A 21,487-nucleotide genomic window follows, 5' to 3' on the forward strand; every position below is an offset into this window, starting at 1 on the left:
ATAGAATAAGTCTTAATTCCAGTAACTTAGTCTAGTCCGAGTTGCTCCCCACAACTTATCTTTTGTCTTTTTGATAACAGTCAATCTTACCAGTATGAGGTGATATCTCATTGTTTTGATTTGCATTTCCCTGATGACTGTGATATTGAGCCAATTTTCATGTGACTTTTGGTTTTTTGGATGCCTGCCTTTGAGAAATATCAGTTAAGATTTAAAGATTTATTTTTTATTTATTTGAAAGGCAGAGTTACAGAGAGAAGAGGAGGGAGGGATGGAGGGATAGAAGGATGGAAGGAGGGAGGGAGGGAGGGAGGGAGAGAGGAAGAGAAGAAAAAAGGGAAAAAGAGAGAGAATCTTCTGTCCATTGGTTCACTCCCCAAATTTATTGGGAAATGTACTTAGTTGATAAGTATGTAAGCATACTATTTAATATTGGTATGGCATTTTGGCAAGGCACCAAAGCTTTTTGATTCTCATTATGATCATCTGTAAAAAGATAATAATCATATTGACCTTGTGATGTTACAATGTGTTATGGTGAAAATTCAAAGAGATAAGCCACATAGAGCTTGGTGAATATCTATACACATGAATAAGTGTATGTTATCATTATCACAGCGGGTTTATACTTTATTAATCACTCCTCCATCATTTCTTCTCATTTTCTCCATGCAACAAATCTGAGACAGGCAGGATGGATTAAATCCTGTTTAAACAGACAGGGAATCTGAAGAGGTTAAGTAAGTCATCCAAGATATGCAACAAGTACTTGAATCCAGGGACAAACTAAGTACTTGAACCCAACAACAAAGCAAGTTTTTGAGTGAAGATTTTCCGCTCCTATATCTTAAGTTATTTCTACCATTCACAATGCCTTCCGGAGCCTCTAAGCAGTAGGAATGACTTCCAACAAGTATTCTGAGGGTTAGATATCAACACGTATTCATATATGGTGGGAGCAAATCACTTAAGTTAGGGCTTTGGAGGAAAGTAGCGGAGACAAATGGAAAGAGAGAGAGGGTTGATGGACAAAGGTGAAAACCTTCAGCACACTGAGGATATTTATTTGAAATTAAACATTCTCTGAAAGGAGACAGTGTTCAAGTGTGAGTAGTTTCCAGATGGCAGCAGTAGCTGGTATGCAGTAAATAAGGGGCATTCAAGGTACTCTGGTCCATGTCTGACCTTGCCCTCTCATTCTCACTGGGGTGGATGGAGTGCAGCATGGGGACAGGGTATGGACTGGGACAGGAGAGTGCAAGAGACCTACCCCAGCCCCAAGCTACAGTTACTGTGCATTGCAGTGGGAGAGTTTAAGGGAAGCAGCAGTATATTTCCCATGCAAAGGAAACTTGTCAGAGTGTGGGATTTTCATTGGTTTAAGATCAGAATGCTTTTTATGGTGTTTCCTAAATTACTGCTTTGGGTTCTAGAAATTTTATTTTGGAACTGAACACTATTTGGAACTAGGATCTCTTTGGAAATAGATTTCAAATCATCTGCTTAGGGCTTCAGCTTAGTCTTTGAGGCAGAAATAGAACAGTAGCATTGGCCTGGACAGGCATATTTTCAGCTTCATTACAACCCAAATGAGCCCACCACTTTATTTCCTTGTATGCCAATGTGCGAAAAAGGTGGACCTTTTTATCCTCCTTTAGGCACTGTGGGTACTTGTTCCTCCTCGTGCACTCACAGGCACCTCTCTCCCCTTGCTTGTTTTGCCAACATAGGTCAGGCCTAGGTGAAAACTGTGTCAACTATCATCTGAAACAATTGCATGGGTTACCTTTCCTGTGGCCTCTATCTTCAAGCAAACCATGGGAAGAATGTTGGAGGGAGAGTGTAATATAGAGTGGGAAAAACAAGTTTTGCCTCTTTCTACCTGAGAAGACCTAACAGCTTCTTCCCAGGACACCACGCCCCAGAGTGGTACCTCAAGACCCACCTCCATATATTTACATTTACCCCCACATGGTTGTCAGATAAAATACTGGAAGCCCAGTTAAATTTGAATTTCATAGAAAGAAAAATAACTTATTTAAAGATTTATTTATTTATTTGAAAGGCAGAGTTACAGAGAGGCAGAGAGAGAGAGAGGTCCTCCATCCACTGGTTCACTCCCCAAATGGCCGCAATGGCTGGAGCTGTGCTGATCCGAAGCCAGGAGCCTGGAGATTCCTCTGGGTTTCCCACATGGTTGCAGGGGCCCAAGGACTTGGGCCATCATCTACTACTTCCCCAGGCAATAACAGAGAGCTGGACTGGAAGTGGAGCAGCCAGGACTCGAAGCAGCACCCATATGGGATGCTGGCATTGCAAATGGCAGCTTTACCAACTGCACCACAGAGTCGTCCCTAAGAAAAATAATTTTTTAATATAAGCAGGTTCCAAATACTGGGTGGGACATATTAATACTAAAAAAAAAAGATTCATTGTGCAGCTGAAATTCAAATTTGACTGTGTGTCTTGTGCTATTTTCTGCTAAATTTAGCAACCTCATTTCCCTCAGAAAGTACCGACATTGTGTAGCGTGAGTAAAAAGAGAAGAATGCTAATTAGAAGCTTTTCTTTTTCAATAAACAATAACATAAAAATATTGAACAGTTTTCAAAGAAAGAAAAATCAATACACAATACTATTTCAAACACAAACTGATTTTCACTTTTTGCATTTTCTCTGCAAGTTTTTGTCAGTACATTTTTATTTTTTATGGTTATAATAGCCCATCACAACTCAATATTCTTCTTTGTCCTCTTAATATAGCCAAAAGTACTTTTCATAATTCATACATTGCTTTTTATAATTAAAGGACAGCATAATGTTCCCTAGAACTGAATATATATGTATGGTTAAAAATTCTTTTAAAAAGAACTCCCACACTGTTAGACATTAAATGGCTTCAATTTTTAAATTTGAGGGGCTGTGGGGAGCAACTCGGACTAGACTAATTTATTGGAATTAAGACTTATTCTATGCATCTGCTCTCCCACAATATGGCGCTGGGGGAGGAGGAAACAACTTTTACACAGGTGCCTCCAGTTCAACCAGTAACCTGCAGGAGCTGCTCCTGATTGGAGGACAGCAGCGTACTCGGCGTGTGGGTAGCAGAGTTGGGATTGGCGGAAGAGGACTATAAAGGAGGAGAGAGACAACATGCACCAGGAACATCTATCTGAAGGAACACCTGAGCAGCCCCCGAGAGAGCCGGCCGGCGGTGTGCCGCTCCCCTGCGGAAGTGGGGAAAGTGGCAGGGGGAACCGCCCTTCCACGGAGGTGGAAGGACGGTAGCCAACCCGGGAAGAACCAGCAGCAAACCCGGGGAGGGCCAAGCAGACAAAAGAACAGCGCAGGGTCCTGTGTCGTTCCTCCACGAAGAGGGGGAGTGACAAGGGACTATTAAATTAAGAAATTTTTTGTGTGTTTTCTTAACTTTTACTTAGTAAGTATAAATTTCCAAAGTACAGTTTATGGATTACAATGGCTTCCCCCCCCATACCTTCCCTCCCACCCGCAACCCTCCCATCTCCCGCTCCCTCTCCATTCCATTCACATCAAGATTCATTTTCAATTATCTTTTTATACAGAAGATTGATTTAGTATATATTAAGTAAAGATTTCATCAGTTTGCACCCACACAGAACACAAAGTGTAAAATACTGTTTCAGGACTAGTTATAGCATTAATTCACATTGGACAACACATTAAGGACAGAGATCCCACATGAGGAGTAAGTACACAGTGACTCCTGTTGTTGATTTAACAATTTGACACTCTTGTTTATGGCATCAGTAATCTCCCTAGGCTCTAGTCATGAGTTGCCAAAGCTATGGAAGCATTTTAAGTTCGATGACTTTGATCTTATTCAGACAAGGTCATAGTCAAAGTGGAAGTTCTCCCTTCAGAGAAAGGTACCTCCTTCTTTGATGGCCCCATTCTTTCTACTGGGATGTCACTTGCAGAGATCTTTCATTTAGGTTTTGTTTTGTTTTGTTTTGTTTTTGCCAGAGTTTCTGTTTTCCATGCCTAAAATACTCTCATGCGTTCTTCAGCCAGATCAGACTGCCTTAAGGGCTGATTCTGAGGCCAGAGTGCTGTATAGGACATCTGCATTCTATGAGTCTGCTGTGTATTCCGCTTCCCATGTTGGATCATTCTCTCCCTTTTTTATCCTATCAGTTAGTATTAGCAGACACTAATTGTCTTGTTTGTGTGATCCCTTTGACTCTTAACCTATCAGTATGATCAACTGTGAACTGAAATTGATCACTTGGACTAGTGAGATGGCATTGGTACATGTCTTGTATTTCCTTTGACTTTAACTCCATGCCTTTTCCCCCTTTCTTTTAGGAAAAAAATTATTAATAAATAATTTTGAACACAAGAGCAACATTGATTTGAATGGATTTATTCATTTCAAAAAAGAACTTCAGTATCAAAAGTACACTGGTATAAAACTAGAATTTAGTTTTCTCTGTGTTAAAAATGAAAAGGTTTTCTTAGATTATGGGTCTGCCGTTAATAAGAGATTGTAATTTTTATGAAACCTTTTAAGTAATCTGCCTGGGACACCAACATTTTGTGTCTTATCAGAATAATTTCCCTGTGACTTTTGCTAACCTTTATCATTCTTTGACAACTTAAGAGCAGAGAATCTTTTCACTTTCAAGAGCTAAGGTTTTCCCATTTCTTAGAGTTCTGCCTTAACTAAATCAAATCCTAAATGAAATCTTGTCCTTGAATTGAACTAGAGATTTCCCAGAGGGCTCCTACAAAATTTCAAAGGATTTGCTCTTCCGTCTTGTAAAAAGGAATATTAAAACTAATTTGATTTATCTGATTTGCTCAAATGCATGAAAAGTCTTGTCAAATAAGAAAAGATGCTACGTCTTCCAGAGGTTATTATCTGTATGGGTAAATATTATGTATATAAGAATTTCAGAAATTATATGAAGTTCAGTTTCCTCACTGTCTATCATAGGTCTTGGTATAATGCAATCAGTCATAATTCTAGTTGCTATTTAAAGTTTTGGGGGCAGGCATTTGTTGTACAGATTCAGATACTTCTTGGGATGCCCACATCCTATATGGGAATCCCCAGGTTCAAGTTCCAGTCCTGCTCCTGATTCTAGCTTTCTGCTAATGCACATCCTGGGAGACAGCAGGTGATGGCTCAAGTGATTGAATGCCTACCACTCAGGTGAGGGATTCAGATTTAGTCCCTAGCTCCTGTATTTGGCATTTGGGAAGTGAACCAGTGGATGGAAGATCTCTCTCTTTCTATCTCCCTTCTTCCCTTTCTCTCGTCCATATAAAATAAATAAAGCTTTTTAAATGCTACATGCCAATAACAAAGTTCCCTTGTGAATTGCATAATTTTTATAGTAAACTCTCATTGTATCTTTAACCATAGCCACTTTCAGTTTTTTGTCTTCATAGAGAGCATTTCTCTGGAAGTGCCTGCAGTCAGATCCAGGCCAGAATGCTTGACACTGGCATTGAGCAGCACTGAGCTCTTCTAACTGGCCAAATGATTTCCTGAACTCTAGAGGGGAAGTTGATGACTTAAACTGCTAGCCCACAATCAAGCAAAGTAAATATGATGTATATGCAACCTGAATGAAGTCATGAAGAATGATTATCATTTTTATGATAATTGTTCTGGGACATTGTTGATTCTTTAATGTTATATTTCCTGGATATAAAGAAACTTTTCCCCCTTTTCCTTTAAGATATTTATACTCACATCATTTAGTAGATTACATTGTTTTAAACAGAAATGGATCATTTTTTTTTGTCTCTCTATTTGATTCCTCCAGAATTCAGAGCTATTGTATTATTATTCCATGTTCATGGCAATATAATTATTTACCTAAATTCAAAAAGAATTTATGTTCTCAGTATAACAGAACATAATTTGAAGCCAAGGCTTAGATTGAACTGCCATGTCAAAGAATGGTGTGTGTATAATCTGATTTAAGGAACTAAGGTTGACTTTACAGACTCAGTGCTTATGGAGCCATAATGAAAAAACTGGCCAACAGTGTTCTCAGCCCTTACAGGTGAGTGAAGAATGTCATTTCCTGATAAACGCAAGGACCTTAAGATACCTGGGGACCTGAAGAAGATAGAAATCCAACCAAATGTGTAGTTCTCACAGGCAAAATCTGACAGCAATTTCTTGGCTTGACTTCCTGCCTTTGAGAGTCTTCTAATAGCTGACTTAAGTTCCAGCAAAGCCCTTAAGTTCCAGCAGAGCAAACTCAAAAAGGCCTGTGTGGTTAGTTACTATTTTTGTTGCGTTTATGTAAGTAGTCAGGCCAAACCCAACGAGATCATGCTTATTTTGTAAACAAGAGTCAAAACAATGGGAGTGGGGATTGTAGAAAAAAAAATCTCGATAGAAAATTGTAGCACACTCTGGTAGATTCCATCTTGCACATTCTACCAGTGCTTATGGAACCCTCAGTTCCTGTGGTTTCCTCTAATATCTGGGTACAGCCACTGCAGTCATCTGGGGAGTGAACCAGCGTATGGAAGATCTCTCTCTCTCTCTCTCTCTCTCTCTGCCTTTCAAACAAATAAATAAATCTTTACAATAAAAAAACCTCATAGCAGTAGTCTCATTGAATAAAGTCTGCTTTAACCATTTAACAAGTGTCATACACATTTTTTTAACAAATTGGAGAAAAATCAGCAAAACCAGACAAGAAATATAGAAGATGTAGTCCTCCCCCTCCAAATCTGTTGGTTCCTATATCCTTTCCATTCTTTTTCTTTATGTGCCCCAGTAGTGAGACCACATCATAGGTACCACATCGTATTCTTGAAATCATGCATCACGACTTTTTCCCTATCAGACAGACTTCTGCAACATCTCTTCAAGTAGTTTTATAGTTTGGAGCTATCCAGGTAACCACTTATTATTGTTGGATATTTTCATTTAGCAAATTTTTCTTTATTAAAAATAACCTTAAGTATTTGACCTTAAGTATTTGAGCACATCTTTAATTTTTCCAAAAGCAATTTCTAAAAACAGAATTGCTAGATCAAAGATCATAGACATTTAAGGTGTTGGTAAGCAGACCAGCCTGTGTTATAGAAAAGTTGCCCCAACTTATATTCCCATTATCATGATCAGTTTCTCTGAATTCTCATAAATATTGCTTACTTTATGTTTTTCCTATTTTGATAGTAGAAAATGGTCCTCAATATATATTTTTAAGTTCACTTTTGATTGATAAAAAGGCTATTTTTCATTCCCTTTATGAGTTGTTTGTTCTCAATTTTAGCCCATTTTTTTCATCTTTATCCTCAGTTATTTATAAGAACTCCTTATATATTAAAATACGAGTCTTTAGAATTTTAAATGTCATAAAATGTCTTTCCTATATTTCCATGTTATAAATTATTTAATTGTGAATTTTTCAAAGTAGACCAGGTAAAATTTCTGTAAAGTCTTAAATGGCATTGAATAATAATTATTTTATACTAATTACTGTGGTGAAGAATAACATTTTTTCCTTTAAAAAGGTTATAATTGAAAAAAGGGGAATGATCTTTGTGTATTCCAAAGCAGGGGACTAAATTTAGAATCCCCTGAGATGCACTGGAATATAAGGCATCTTCATGTCTTGAATCCACCCTGGAGACTGTCTAATTGGTTTGAGGTGGGAGCTGGCAGTAGTGTGTTTGTAAAACCCCCAGGTGATTTAGTTGCAATTAATGGACCAAAGGCTTTCCTCAGGGTGCAAAAATTGCACAGAAATCTAAAGAAAAATAGTCTCTCAACTGTGTACCTTGATGAAACAAACCACAATGTCAAGCTCAACATACTATTTGCTGTAATACATAGTCTCTTTAAGTTTTAATGTTTCAACCACAGAAGCATAAACATTCTCCTGCCGTGAGGTTCCTTCTACCTCTCACATGAACTGATTTTCTTAAGTTACAAATACTTGGAAAAAGCAAGTAGCAGAAGGTGAGAGACAGGTGTGGTTATGGTTGGGGTGGCTAGTTTTTTTCTTGAAAGATTGTCCTGGTTGGATTTAGGCCTTACTCTCTTTTTCTTGTCCCAGGTGTATAGATCCAGATTCTAAAGCCAGATTCTAAAGCCAGATTCTAAAGCAGTAGCTACTGCTGCTAACCAAATCCTAGATTTGAGCATCTCAGATCTGGAGATCTCATTAAAAATGTAGATTCTGATTCCATAGAACCATAGAAGAGCCCAAGATTATGTATTTCTAACAAGTTCCCAGGGGATGGTGGTACTGTTGGTATTTAGGCCACACTTTGAACAGTAATACTGTGATGGATGAAACTGGATTTAGAGATTAGCCAGATTTCTGGAAGTAGCTGAGTATGTATTCAAATGTTGGTTAACTTGACTTCAAGGTCATTGTCCCAACACCTAACAACAACATGTGCATTTACCTTTTGACCCAACAATCACAATTCCAAGAAATACACATAAAGTATGAAAATATGGGGCCAGGGTTGTGATGCAGTGGGTTAAGCCACCACTTGTGATGTCAGCATCCCATATTGAGGGCTGATTTTAGTCCCGACTGTCCTATTTATGATTCAGCTTCCTGCTAATGTGTCCTGGGATGCAGCAGATGGTGGCTAAAATGCTTGGGCCACTCATTGCCACCCATGTGGGAGACAGATGGAGTTCTGGGTTCCTGACTTTAGCCTGGCCTAGTCCTGGCTGTTGTGTCATTTGGGGAGCAAACCAGCAGATGGAAGATAATCTTTCACTCCCTCTCCCCATATCTCTCCCCCACTTTTTCTCCTCCCATCTATAACTCTGCCTTTCCAATTAATAACCAAAAATTCTTTTAAAAATAAGAAAATATGTAAGTATATACTATATTCAGTTTTGTTTGTAGTTACAAAATATTGGAAACAGCCTGCAGATTGATTGTGTGGTATATTCACTTCCATTCACACATACAAAGCAGCTCAAAGATTGTGGAAGATCTATATGAACTGAATTAGAGTAGCTTCCAGGATATACTGTTAAATGGAAAAAAAAAAAGAAATGAAAAAGAATACCTACAGTAAGTTAATTTTCACTTAAAAAAAGAAAGGGGGCCGGTGCCGTGGTTCAATAGGCTAATCCTCCTGTGGCACTGGCACATCAGGTTCTAGTCCCAGTTGGGGCGCTGGGTTCTGTCCGGTTGCCCCTCTTCCAGTCCAGCTCTCTGCTGTGGCCCGGGAGTGCAGTGGAGGATGGCCCAAGTGCTTGGGCCCTGCACCCCATGGGAGACCAGGAGAAGCACCTGGCTCCTGCCTTCAGATCAGCGCGGTGCGCCAGCCACAGCGCACCGGCCGTGGCGGCCATTGGAGGGTGAACCAATGGTAAAGGAAGAACTTTTTCCCTGTCTCTCTTTCTCACTGTCCACTCTGCCTGTCAAAAATAAAAAAAAAAAATTAAAAAAAGAAAGGGATGTAAAAAGATACATACATATTTCCTTATTAGTATAAAAGAAATACAAGAAGGATAGACCAGAAACTAAAATGGTTTTGTTTCCTGGTGGGACTGGGATAATAGGGATGAGGAGATGTGGTGCTTTCTGAATGCATCTTTTTGTAAAGTTCTGACTGCTGGAAATAACAGCGATATTCAATACCAAAAAAAAAACAGAAGTAAGTGAAGTCCATTAGGGTGAGTACGCAGGAGGTAGGGTGGGACCCCCAAATTGAAAATAAGCAATAAAAAAGCACCCAATTCCATCTCCAAAGACATCCAAATCACAAACCAAGAAATCTCTCAGATGGCTACTATCCTCCTCTTTCTACCTAATGAACTTAATCATGTTACAGAAACATGACATAAACATACTGAAGAAGTTGAGGGGAGAAAAGAATCAGTCTAAGAAACTTTTGAGAATAATATCATGAATGGTTACTTAAGTGTATAAAGCTTAAGAAAAAAAAGGATTTGGGGGTGGTGAGAACTATAGACAAATACTATATTCGGGTTGGGAAATCTATTTTCCACAAAACAATGGATTAACAACTCTCCATGTAGTTTGGATAAATAAGTAGAGTGATCAATTGGTCATATTTTCCCTGGGACTTGTCCAGATTTTTCTTTAAAAGATTTATTTATTTATTTATTTCAAAGACAGAGTTACAGAGAGAGAGAGAAAGAGAGAGAGAGAGATCTTCACTCCACTGGTTTACTTCCCCATCCAGTGGTTTGCTCCCCAAATGGCCACAACAGCCAGAGCTGGGCTGAGCCGAAGCCAGGAGCCAGGAACTTCCTTTGGGTCACCCATGTGAGTGCAGGAACTCAAGCACCTGAACCATCTTCTGCTGCTTTTCCAGACCACTAGCAGGGAGCCGGATCAGCAGTGGAACAGCCGCGACTCGAACCGGTGTCCTTACGCACCATGGCGGCAGCTATGCTCACCACACCATAGCACTATTCCTGACTTTTCCAGTTTTAAACAGAAAGTCTGCTGTGCTGGGAGCCCTCTCAGTCCAGGCAAACAGGCATCTTCAATTATATGTATGCACACACAGAGCTCAGTAGATATTAAAGTGAACATCGTGTGTGTGTCTGCATAAGCTGTGCGTGTGCATATGTGAATAGACATACACATTCCCTAACTCTGTCTGCTGAGGGCATTGACACCAAGGAGCACAAAGATCTTGGTTTTTTAAAATACCATTCTTCAACAAAAGGAACCAGGTTATTAGTCAATTTTGTATCACTGCAAAAAAAAAAATACTTGAGGCAACTAACTCTATTGAGAGAAAAGGTTTATTCAGCTCACAGTTTTGAAGATTCAAGACCAAGATCAGGTGGCCCCATTGGTCTGGTCTCAGATGAGAGCCATGGATGGCAATAGTGGGAGCTGCATCAGAGAGTGGTCACATCTCAAGATAGGAACAGAGAGAGGGGGTGGGGCTTTTGTAACAACTCTCTTCTGAGAACCACCTGCACAGGGTACACCCTCCAAGACCTAAGGAGTTCCCACTAGGCCCGCCTACTAAGGACTCCACCACCTCTGGGTAGCACCACCCTGAGGGCAAACCTTTAACATAGGGGCCTTTGAGGAACTTCAAAATAACATGTCCATACTTCTTGGACAAGAGGTTGGTTCCAGGCTGCAGCAGGGAATTACAAGAAAAGCGTGCGATGCCAGAAAGAAGGAAAGTCCTTGAAAGAGTCTGGAGGACATAAAAAGGCCACAGGACTCAACCTGAGGAGCTCCCAGGTGCCAAAGCCAAAACAATGTAAACAACAAGTGATGATAATATTCAATTATAACCCATAGATAAGACATGCATTCATGAGTTCACACTAGCATAAGTAATTGAATAAAGAAGTAAAAAGGGGGTGGGCAGCTTTTCTCTACAGAAGAATTTAAAAAAAAAAGATATTTATTTATTTGAAAATCAGAGTTACACAAAGAGAGAGGCAGAAAGAGAGAGAGAGAGAGAGAGAGAGAGAGGGGTCTTCCATTTGCTGATTCACTCCCCAGATGACTGCAATGGCCGGAGCTGTGCCGATCCAAAGCCAGGAACCAGGAGTCTCCTCCGGGTCTCCCACATGAGTGCAGGGGCCCAAGGACTTGTGCCATCTTCTACTGCTTTCCCAGGCCATAGCAGAGAGCTAGATCAGAAGAGGAGCAGCCGGGACTTGAACCGGCACCCATATGGGATGCCGGCACTTCACACCAGGGCGTTAACCCTCTGTGCCACAGCGCCGGCCCCTCTGCAGAAGAATTTTAATTAATTCATATAGGACTGAGAAATGAAAATTTCCATTTGGGGAACAAAGTAGTAATAATTACTGGAGATAAGATCCATGGATGGATGCCAAAATTAGTGGGCAAAAGTTGAAGAGAAACAGAATATTAGTTTAGTCTCAAAGTTATCTCCCCCAAAATATTTATCAATTATCAAGGAGGAAAATGGTAACTTTACATGGAGAAACCTAAACCAAGTACATGTCACGCAAGTGATCAGTATCTATCACCTGTAATGTCACTGAACTTATTAAATCCCTGATAGAAAGCACTGAGAAGGACCGAAATATCACTTTCATGGTGTTCACTCATGAGAAAACATCAGGCAAACACAGATGGATATACATCAGGTGTCAAGGTCTTCAAGGGTAGGAAAGGAGTGAAGACTTGTCCCAGACTGGCAGATGTTGAGCAGTCATAATAACAAAATGCCAGTGGAATCCTGGACTGGATGCTAGAGAGAGACAGGATTGTAAAATTGGAATAAGATCTGCTGTGTAGTAAACAGTAGTGTACCAATGTTAAATTCATGGTGGTGATCACTGTACTACAGTTTTGTGACTTGTTTACATGAGGAAGCTGGGTCAAGCATACATAAGAGTTCTACACCATTTTTACAACTTTAAGGCTAAGATTATTTCAAAATAAAATGTTTAGAAAAGAACAACAAAAGGGGATGGCACTATGCGCAGCGGCTTAAACCCTGGCCTGAGGCACTGGCATCCCGTATGTGTGCCAGTTCTAGTCTCGGCTGCTCCTCTTCCGATCTAGCTCTCTGCTGTGGCCTGGGATAGCAGAAGAAGATGGTCCAAGTCCTTGGGCCCCTGCACCCATGTGGGAGACATGGAGAAGGCTCCTGGCTCCTTGCTTCGGACTGGCTCAGCTCTAGCCGTTGCAGCCATCTAGGGAGTGAACCAGCGGATGGAGGACCTCTCTCTGTGTCTCTACCTCTCTCTGTAACTCTGTCTTTCAAATAAAATAAAATAAATCTTAAAAAAAAGAAAAGCACAACAATGAAGAGTCGACAAAAGTCTCAGCCCTCCCTAGCAATAGAGCCCAGTTCTTCGTGGTTGCTGGCTTACCACCCCTCCCTACTTCTCAGCTCTGTGAATCAATGAGTCTCCCTGACCAAGCCCAGCTGCCAAAGGCTGGCATATGGAGGTACTAAGAAAGTGGTGGTGGATTTTCCTTCACTAGTTTATTTACCAGATGATAATCTACTATCTTAAGGTACTTCACTTGGTTCATAATACTTACTTGACAAATTCTGATTAATCAGATCCAACTCCTCTATGCACTTACACTTGCAAATCATACTAGTGATCATGTATTATATGTTCACTAAGAATCATATTTGAAACCAGAATAGCCATATTTATTCCCGTGGGTGCATTTTAGACATTGCCTTATAAAGTGTGGAGTTGTGAAATTCTATTTTCTATTTGTCTACCTCATCAAGGACAGCAGGGACTGGTGGTCCCTTAAAAGGCAGGAGAGCACAAAATTCATCCTTCAGGTCACCTGGGATTACCCTGTTTATTCTCTGATTTTTGTCCTCCATGGTCTAATTCTTGGATACTGCTCTCTTTATTCCTGTAACTTCTAAAGTGCCCTGACCTGGAAAGACAAAGAAGAGAATTCCACAAAGCAAAGTTGTCATATGGATTACATAAAATAATGTACAAACTACCATTGTAGATAAAACACACAGTAGCTCCTAATAAATTCTCATTTCCTTGTTTCCCTCAGTTTTTTCTGTGCCACAGGGCCTATGTAACAGATATCAACAGATATCAGGCTTTGGCATTAAGTAATTTGTAAAGCAATCCCCAAACTATAGGCTAAATGTTCAACCATATGGCATTATTCTAAGATATGTATTATTTTATTTTATTTTTTCTATTTGAGAGTTACAGAAAGAGGGGGAGAGAGAGAGAAAGAGAGAGGTCTTCTATTTGCTTCACTCTCCCAAATGGCCCCAATGGCCAGAGCCGAGCAGATCTGAAGCCAAGAGCCAGGCCAGAGCTGAGCAGATCTGAAGCCAGGAGCCAGGAGCTTCTTTCAGGTCTCCCACATGAGTGCCGAGGCCCAAGGACTTGGTCCATCCTCTGTTGCTTTCCCAGGCGCATTATCAGGGAGCTGGATTGGAAGTGGAGCAGCTGAGACTCAAACTGGTACCGATATGGGATGCTGGTGCTGCAGACCCGGGCTTTCACCTGCTGCGCCACAGTGCTGCTCCCAAGGTCTGTATTTTTAAAGTATAAGATTATGAAAGTTAATGAATGAATTATAGACATAAATAACACATAAAGCATACAAACATTCAGCATTACAAATTTTATCAATAGAAATATGCTAATGGCAATAAGCATCAAATTACACATTTCTTAGGCAGCTTTGTCTTTTGTAGGAGGTTTTTTAAAGAGTTGATTTTTGCTCTTGTTGCCCAGCTTAACAAAAAAAGTTGATTTGTACAATTTAGATGTCTTAGAAAGCTTTATAGAGCATAGCTGATCTGAAGGCTTCTTATTGATCAGTTATTCTACAGCAAATAGAAAGATGTTTAATGAAAACTTATTATTAATCACAATATTTCAGATGACAAGGATGCTTCGCACTAATTCATTTTTAAAGGATTAACCCCATATATAGATTTTTACCTTCTTTAGCTTCTTCAATCTTCTTATTTATAGCTATAATAATAGTAGTAGGAAAGATTTATTGAAAGCTTACTACATTACAGGCATTATTCTAAGTCCTTTACATGTATTAACATATTTAATTCCCCCCCAAACCCCCATTATAATGATAATAGCTAGTGGCTCTGCAGCATTTACTGGGTGCCAGGGACTTTTCAAGCACTTTCTGTGTATTAATTCACTTAATTCGCAGCAGATCTATGGGGAAGTTACAATTGTTGACCCCTTTATAAGAAGGAGAGGAAAAGCTCATATGATACAAGTGATACAAGCTCAGCACCAGGCAAGACCAAGGCGCTAGGAATTGTGAATATCCTTCTATCACTGTTCCTTATTCCCATTTGATTATGCGTCTGTCAACAAAGTAACACTTGGCACTGCACTGCAAGTCCTAATAACAGACATGCCTGACCTTTAAAAAGGATTTTAAATACCATCACAGAATTGCTAAAGTGATCATAATATGCTGACTATGCTTCATTTAGTTTCTTTGTCACTTCCAACATTTTGCTGAATAGTCTCTTGTCTCTGGATATTTTTGATCGTACATGAAAGAACAAGAAAGAGAAAGGTGAATAGGAACAGGGAGAGGGAGGCAGAGAGGGAGAGGGAGGGAGAGAGGGAAGAGTGAAAGCACATACTACCTGAGACTACTGTTGCTGATATGTACCAAAAGGACTGTAGCCAACAATCCAAGGATGGCAGAGTGGAGAGTATGGATCTTGATAAAATTAATCAGTTGAATTAACTCATTCTGGAGTCACTATACCTCTCTTACATAAGGCAGTGTTCTTATTGTACAAGCAATTTTCAGTTTGGGTTTCTATATGTGGAGCCAGAAACATCCTAGTTGAAGCAGATATTTTAATCATGCTCCTTTCCTTCCATATTTCTTTTTCTGTGTCTTGGTCTACTCTTCATAAACATGCAAACACACACACACACACACACACACACACACACCAGGAGGTCTTAATATGAATCAATGCAGGAACAAACAATTCCCAAATCTCAATGGCTTCTAACATCAAATGCTTATTTCTCGCCTGTGCCTACTATGAGTTGGCTCTGTGTCATCTTTCCTCTATCACCAAGAATGACAGAGAACACCAACTGAAAAACTGCTTATCATTGAGGCAGGAGGACAAGAGAAGTTCGGAATAGCTCATGCAGACAAACCAGTGCTCTGGCCAGAAGTGACATACATGATTTCTGTTTATAACTCAGGCTGCAGATGGTCACACAATACTGTCCTGCCACAAAAGGGCCAGAAAATGCCATGAGGTCATGTATCCAGAGTGTGAGGAGCAGGGGAGCAGCACTAAGGACCACTAAAGTTCACCAGGCATTGGAACTCCTAGCCAAAGTGGGAGAAGAAGTCAAAGGTGGGACGTAAGTGTGAGAAAGGGAGCTGGCTTTTTTCTTTTTAATGGTATACCTTTTTGTTATCATTTGGGTTTTCTTAAAGTTTCTAAAACTGAAGAGAACTGTAGGGTTCCAGTTTGACAAGACTGTGGACAGCTTGGTCATAACCACAATCTTGACCACTAGGTGACCCTGGCATTCATCATCCCAATACTACAGGATAAACAAAGTTACTAAGGTAGTCTACTAAGCATTTTACACTAGACCCTAACACCTAGAACATCCCTTAACCGAAGCCTGATTTATTAGTATTTCCTGAGAAAGTCTAGGTACACCTTTGTTGGCCATTGACTACCTTTTTCTAGCTTAGCATATAAACCCTACCTACTGCCTTAAGCTGCCAAGACCCATCCATCTTGTGGCTGCCCAAGACGAATGTTTCTGACCATAAATTTCTCCAGCAAATTACACTCTGTATAATCTAGGATCTTTCTGTCTCTTTATTTGGTTTTTCAAGACCTAGTGCCTTTGGCAGGTTCTCATATATCAGGTTTTCCCGAAACAAAAATACATATATAAATGTATAAAATACACAGAAGGAAGCATATAAATCATACATGTGTGCCTCAATGAACTGTCAGAAAATGAACTCATTTGTAAAATTATCACTCAGATCACTCAGAAATAAAATATTGCCAAACCCCTGAAACCCACATTTTGGCCCTCCCCAAAGTTATCTGATTTTTAATTCATAGATATTAATTTATAGATTTATAGATATATAAACATTACACACTTATCATGAAGGGAGCAGAAGATATAAACCTGTTGGGATTTTTCTAAATCCAGGTGGAATGAATAGGCTGTTATTTTGGATAGATGAAATTCACATGGGGTAAAGAATGGTTTGGATTCCCTGGGAAGTAGCCCAACCCAGAGAGCTGGATTCTCTGAGATTTGGACAATAGAAGGTTCTGTAAACAAATATGGTACTTGTTCCATGTACCCTTCAAGGTGTCTGGACCTCTGATGACATAGTACCTGCCCACCCTGGATTTTGTATTGGTCGTATTGGCTTTAGAGCCTTGTTGCCCAGGTTAAGGCAGACTGAAGTGCTGATGGCAGGCTGCCACTCTCTGTGGCAGCTGTGCCTGACAGACCACAAAGGATGCAGCTCAATACTGGCACTGGAAAATAAAAGGAGAAAGGGAAGTGATAGCAATCAAACTGGAATAATGGCTTGGCTCTACCACCTAGGAAACCCCCAGATTCCTGTTCTATGCCTGGGGAGGTGGTAGTGGTGGCAATAGGCATCCTAGTAAGAATTGCTTTTTCTGACTTGCCCCAAATGGTAGAGTTAGAAACATACCAGGGGATTCCAATTCAATCCCATCAAGGTGGCATGTACCAATGCCATCTCACTAGTCCAAGTGATCAATTTCTGTTCACAATTGATCATAATGATAGGACTAAGAGCCAAAGGGATCACATAAACAAGACTAATGTCTGCAAATACTAACTGATAGAATAAAAAAGGGAGAGAATGATCCAACATGGGAAGCAAGATACACAGCAGACTCATAGAATGGCAGCTGTCCAAACAGCACACTGGCCTCAGAATCAGCCCTAAAGGCAGTCGGATCTGGCTGAAAAGCCCATGAGAGTATTTCAGGCATGGAAATCCAAGACACTCTGGCAAAAAAAAAAAAAAAAAAAAAAAAAAAAAAACAACCCTAAATGAAATATCTCTGCGAGTGAGATCCCAGTGGAAAGAACAGGTCATCAAAGAAGGAGGTACCTTTCTCTGAAGGGAGGAGAGAACCTCCACTTTGACCATGGCCTTGTCTAAATATGATCAGAGTCGGTGAACTCAGGGGGCTTCCATAGCCTTGGCAACTCATGACAAGAGCCTAGGGTGATTACTGATGCCATAAACAAGAGTGTCAATTTGTTAAGTCAACAACAGGAGTCACTGTGCACTTACTCCTCATGTAGGATCTCTGTCCTTAATGTGCTGTACATTGTGATTTAATGCTATAACTAGTACTCAAACAGTATTTTTCACTTTGTGTTTATATATGGGTGCAAACTGTTGAAATCTTTACCTAATATATGCTAAACTGATCTTCTGTATATAAAGAGAATTGAAAGTGAATCTTCATGTGAATGGAAGGGGAGAGGGAGTGGGAAAGGGGAGGGTTGTGGGTGGGAGGGAAGTTATGGGGGGGAAGCCATTGTAATCCATAAGCTGTACTTTGGAAATTTATATTCATTAAATAAAAGTTTAAAAAAAATAATTGCTTTTTGACATCCTTTTAGCTAACAAGGTAGATGGCACAAAACCAGATATAATTTAGTTTAAAACAAAAACAAAAAAATTTGAACAAAATCACAAATTCTAGTCCCTGGACTTCTGGAGCAAATTTATGTGGAGCCAAGTTTGGATTCAGTAGAAAAGGTGCTCTGATTTATTGGCGATGTCTCCCATGGGTGCCTTGAGAGTTACACTATTTATTTGTCATCCTTGCTGTGGAGTTTGGTAAAATCATGTTCTCCCTCCTTGACTTTCATGGGATGGGAGAGGAAATAGGGGCGGGAAGGGTCTCTTTCCTACCATTGTTATTTGGACACAGAGCATGATAATTCTACCTTTCCCCATTGCTGGGTGGGCTGAGAACGCACACATGTGCTCACAATGTGTTTTCCCTTTGCTTTATGTTGTCAGCCCAGATCTAACCTAAAGTAGCAAAGGGTTGGCCTTTTATGCTCTTTGTAAAGCCATAATGCCTGTTCCAGTTCCTTACAGGTACCAATGTCCTGAAGAGAACAGGGAAGAGGACACACAATGAGCGTATTCAAGTTCAACCAGAGAAGAAGACATAGTTTTTAATACTGAGATAAATTTGGCCTACACTAACGTCCACACTTGCACGATAAATTTTGGTCCAAAACAGCCTCCATGTATATGGAACAACACTAGCCTGACATAAACACAATGTAGCCTAAGAGTTACCAAGCTATTGAGTCTCAGCCAGAGACAGCATTCGATCTTCAGCCAATCACAGGCTGCCAACTGATCAGGCCATGTCCTTATACAAGTAAATGCCTACTGCAGTCAACCTCTGGTTGTTTCTGTCTGTCACTTCCTTATCTCTGTCTAGAAATAAAACCTCTACCTATGATAGGGTGGGATATTCTGAATCACTTTCCCTCCACAATGATACCTGCTTCTACATCCTTTTTCTTGTCCAGATAAACTTTGTTAAACTGAACTGGTCTCAGTTTTTCTTAATGTGTATATCATTCATTAGCAACACAATTATGGGCGCTGGCCAAAGCCTCCACAAGGCTCTCTCCTGTGCTAAAGCTGGTGCCTGAAGTCAATGAGCAGGCAGTCATGAGAGCAGGGGAGCACCCCTCCAGGCCATATCCTTGGTTTGTCCTCTGACCCTGGAGAGAGGGTATCCTCAAAAGCCAAGGCCCTATCACATGTTGCTCAACAAGCATACACATGATGCAGAGGTCAGAGAAACTGCAGGGAGGTCTAGGGGATGGCAGAGTAGTGGCAGACTCAGCAGCTGCTTCGTATCTGCAGGATACAAGTCTGATCAGCATGGTGTTCGCGTGCTGTGATCAAACATAGGGCCCCCATTATGACTACTCCCCTGCCAAGAATGGAGTGTAAGTTACCTTTCTGACCTTAGTGCTCAATTTCCTGCCCTTGGTGTTAAATTATGCACTTTTTAGAATTATACATTTTTTTAAATATTTATTTATATTATTTGAAAGGCAGAGTTATAGAGAGGCTGAGGCAGAGGGAGAGGGGGAGAGAGAGGGAGAGAGAGAGACAGCTCTTCCACCCACTGGTTCACTCTCCAGATGGCCACAATGGCTGGATAGCCAGGACCTTCTTCCAGGTCTCACAAGTGGGGGCAGGAGCCCAAGGACTTGGGCCTTCTTGCACTGCTTTCCCAGGGCATAGCAGAGAGCTGGATTGGAAGTGGAACAACCGGAGCCCAAATTGGATGCTGGCACTGTAGGTGGCGACTTTACCAGCTACGCCACAGCACAGGCCCCTAAATTATGCACTTTTAATGAGCATTCATATTGTTTTTTTAAACTAAAAATACTAGGGGCTGATTTGCCAGATCAATGCAGCCTTCACTGACATCTAATAAATGTTTGAAAGGGATAGTCAAGAAATAATTTCTCCCAGTCTACCTGCCTATAGGAAAATTTTCACAGGCAAACTGTCTTCCTTTCTTTTTATGTCACACAAGGGGAACAACAGTTCTTCCTGATCAGATCCCCCTGAGAGCATTCCTTTTGCTAGTTTACAGATCAGTAAACCTCACTTGCTAATTAGGTTCCATCCACTTCCTAATCAGCTCTGGAGGTACTGAGAAGCAGCCTTCTGTTAGTAGTCTGTGGCTAGGGCACTGACTGTCTTGAAAGAACCTGTTTTCTCCTCATTTATAACAGTCCCCTGGGTTTAGTGCTGTTTGCGGGAGCTTGGTAAACAATCTGTTCTGACACATTGTAATTGCTGGCAGCTTCGCACCAGAGTGCTCACCCAGTCTAAGACTGAGAAGTGAATTCATTAGCATCTGCCAGACAGGGCCCTGCACTGATCCAGCAGTATCGGGGCCTGGGACAAAGAATCTTCTGGAAACACCCTGCCGAACCTCAATTTTTGATTAATTGGAAAACAAGCCTCAACGTCTTCCTCACGGGTAACAGTTCTGTCTGTAACCAGGATCTCTGGGACTCTTTCATAAGCAAGCCCATCAGTTTGGCCTCTAAAAGCTGCCTTTTTCTCTCCTTTACCATCCCACAGTCAGGGCTTACAGTCAGCGAGGTTGTGCTGGTAAACAAATCCCTTTTGGCAAATGGTTATTTATGAATGTTTCCTCCCACTCCACATCAGCCCTTGGCCTCTTGTCTTGGACCCAGCATACCCAGGGTTAATACTGCGCTGACTGGAACTCCAGGACTGTTAGATGCTCTATCTAGCCTCTATCTAGGCTGAAAAATGTCCTCAAGAAAACATCCAGGCTTGGGGTAGCTTCATCTTATAAAGCAAAATACTTGTGAATATTACTTTAATTGGCCAAAGTAATTTAATATTACTTTAATAAAGTAAATACTTGTGAATATTACTTTGATTGGCCAAAGAAGTGATGAGTTAAGGTTCTTGAGATGGTGAGATGGTGTGGGATTATCTGGGTGGGCTCTGAAAGCAATCTGATGGAGGCAGAGGAAGGTGAAATGAAGATGGACAGAGATTTGAGGATGAAGGCTTTGAGACTCAGAGCGATGTAGCCACAACTGGAGGAATACCAGATCCACCAGGGACCGAAAGAAGTAAGTGACAGATTCTCCACTGTAGCCTAGGAAGGAGTGTGGCCCTGTCAACTGCTCCCAGCACTGGGAGAGAATACACTTGTGTGGTTTTAAGCTACCCACTTTGTGTGATTTGTTACTGCAGCCCCAGGGAACTAATATAGCACCCCTCAGTGGAATCCTATCAGTCTCCCCATGGACTTCTCCCAGCCTAGTTCTCTCCTTTCCAACCTACAACATACAACAAATTGCCCTGAATGCCTCTCATGGTTTTCTTCCTCCCTCCCTTTCTTCCTTTCTCTTTCTTAAAAATGATTT

The 21,487-nt window shown here is 40.8% G+C and overlaps 1 long non-coding RNA gene across 8 annotated transcripts in view; it reads right to left on the reverse strand.

Annotated features, from left to right (window-relative positions):
- Positions 1-21,487, reverse strand: part of LOC138849694 (uncharacterized) — a 335,854-nt gene that overhangs the window by 258,820 nt on the left and 55,547 nt on the right. For 4 of the 8 annotated variants that reach the window (XR_016234178.1, XR_016234186.1, XR_016234179.1 and 1 more), the window contains one exon: positions 13,625-14,007. The exons of 2 other annotated variants lie outside the window; for them this stretch is intronic. This is a non-coding gene — a long non-coding RNA (uncharacterized LOC138849694). Of the gene's footprint in view, positions 1-2,034; positions 2,355-13,624; positions 14,008-21,487 lie in introns of those variants that run through there. 2 more of the 8 variants (XR_016234182.1, XR_016234189.1) reach the window with 1 other exon arrangement.

Source organism: Oryctolagus cuniculus, chromosome 5 (assembly GCF_051225735.1).
Source record: "Oryctolagus cuniculus isolate XC-2025 breed Fujian yellow rabbit chromosome 5, ASM5122573v1, whole genome shotgun sequence".
Classification (NCBI taxonomy): Eukaryota; Metazoa; Chordata; class Mammalia; order Lagomorpha; family Leporidae; genus Oryctolagus; species Oryctolagus cuniculus.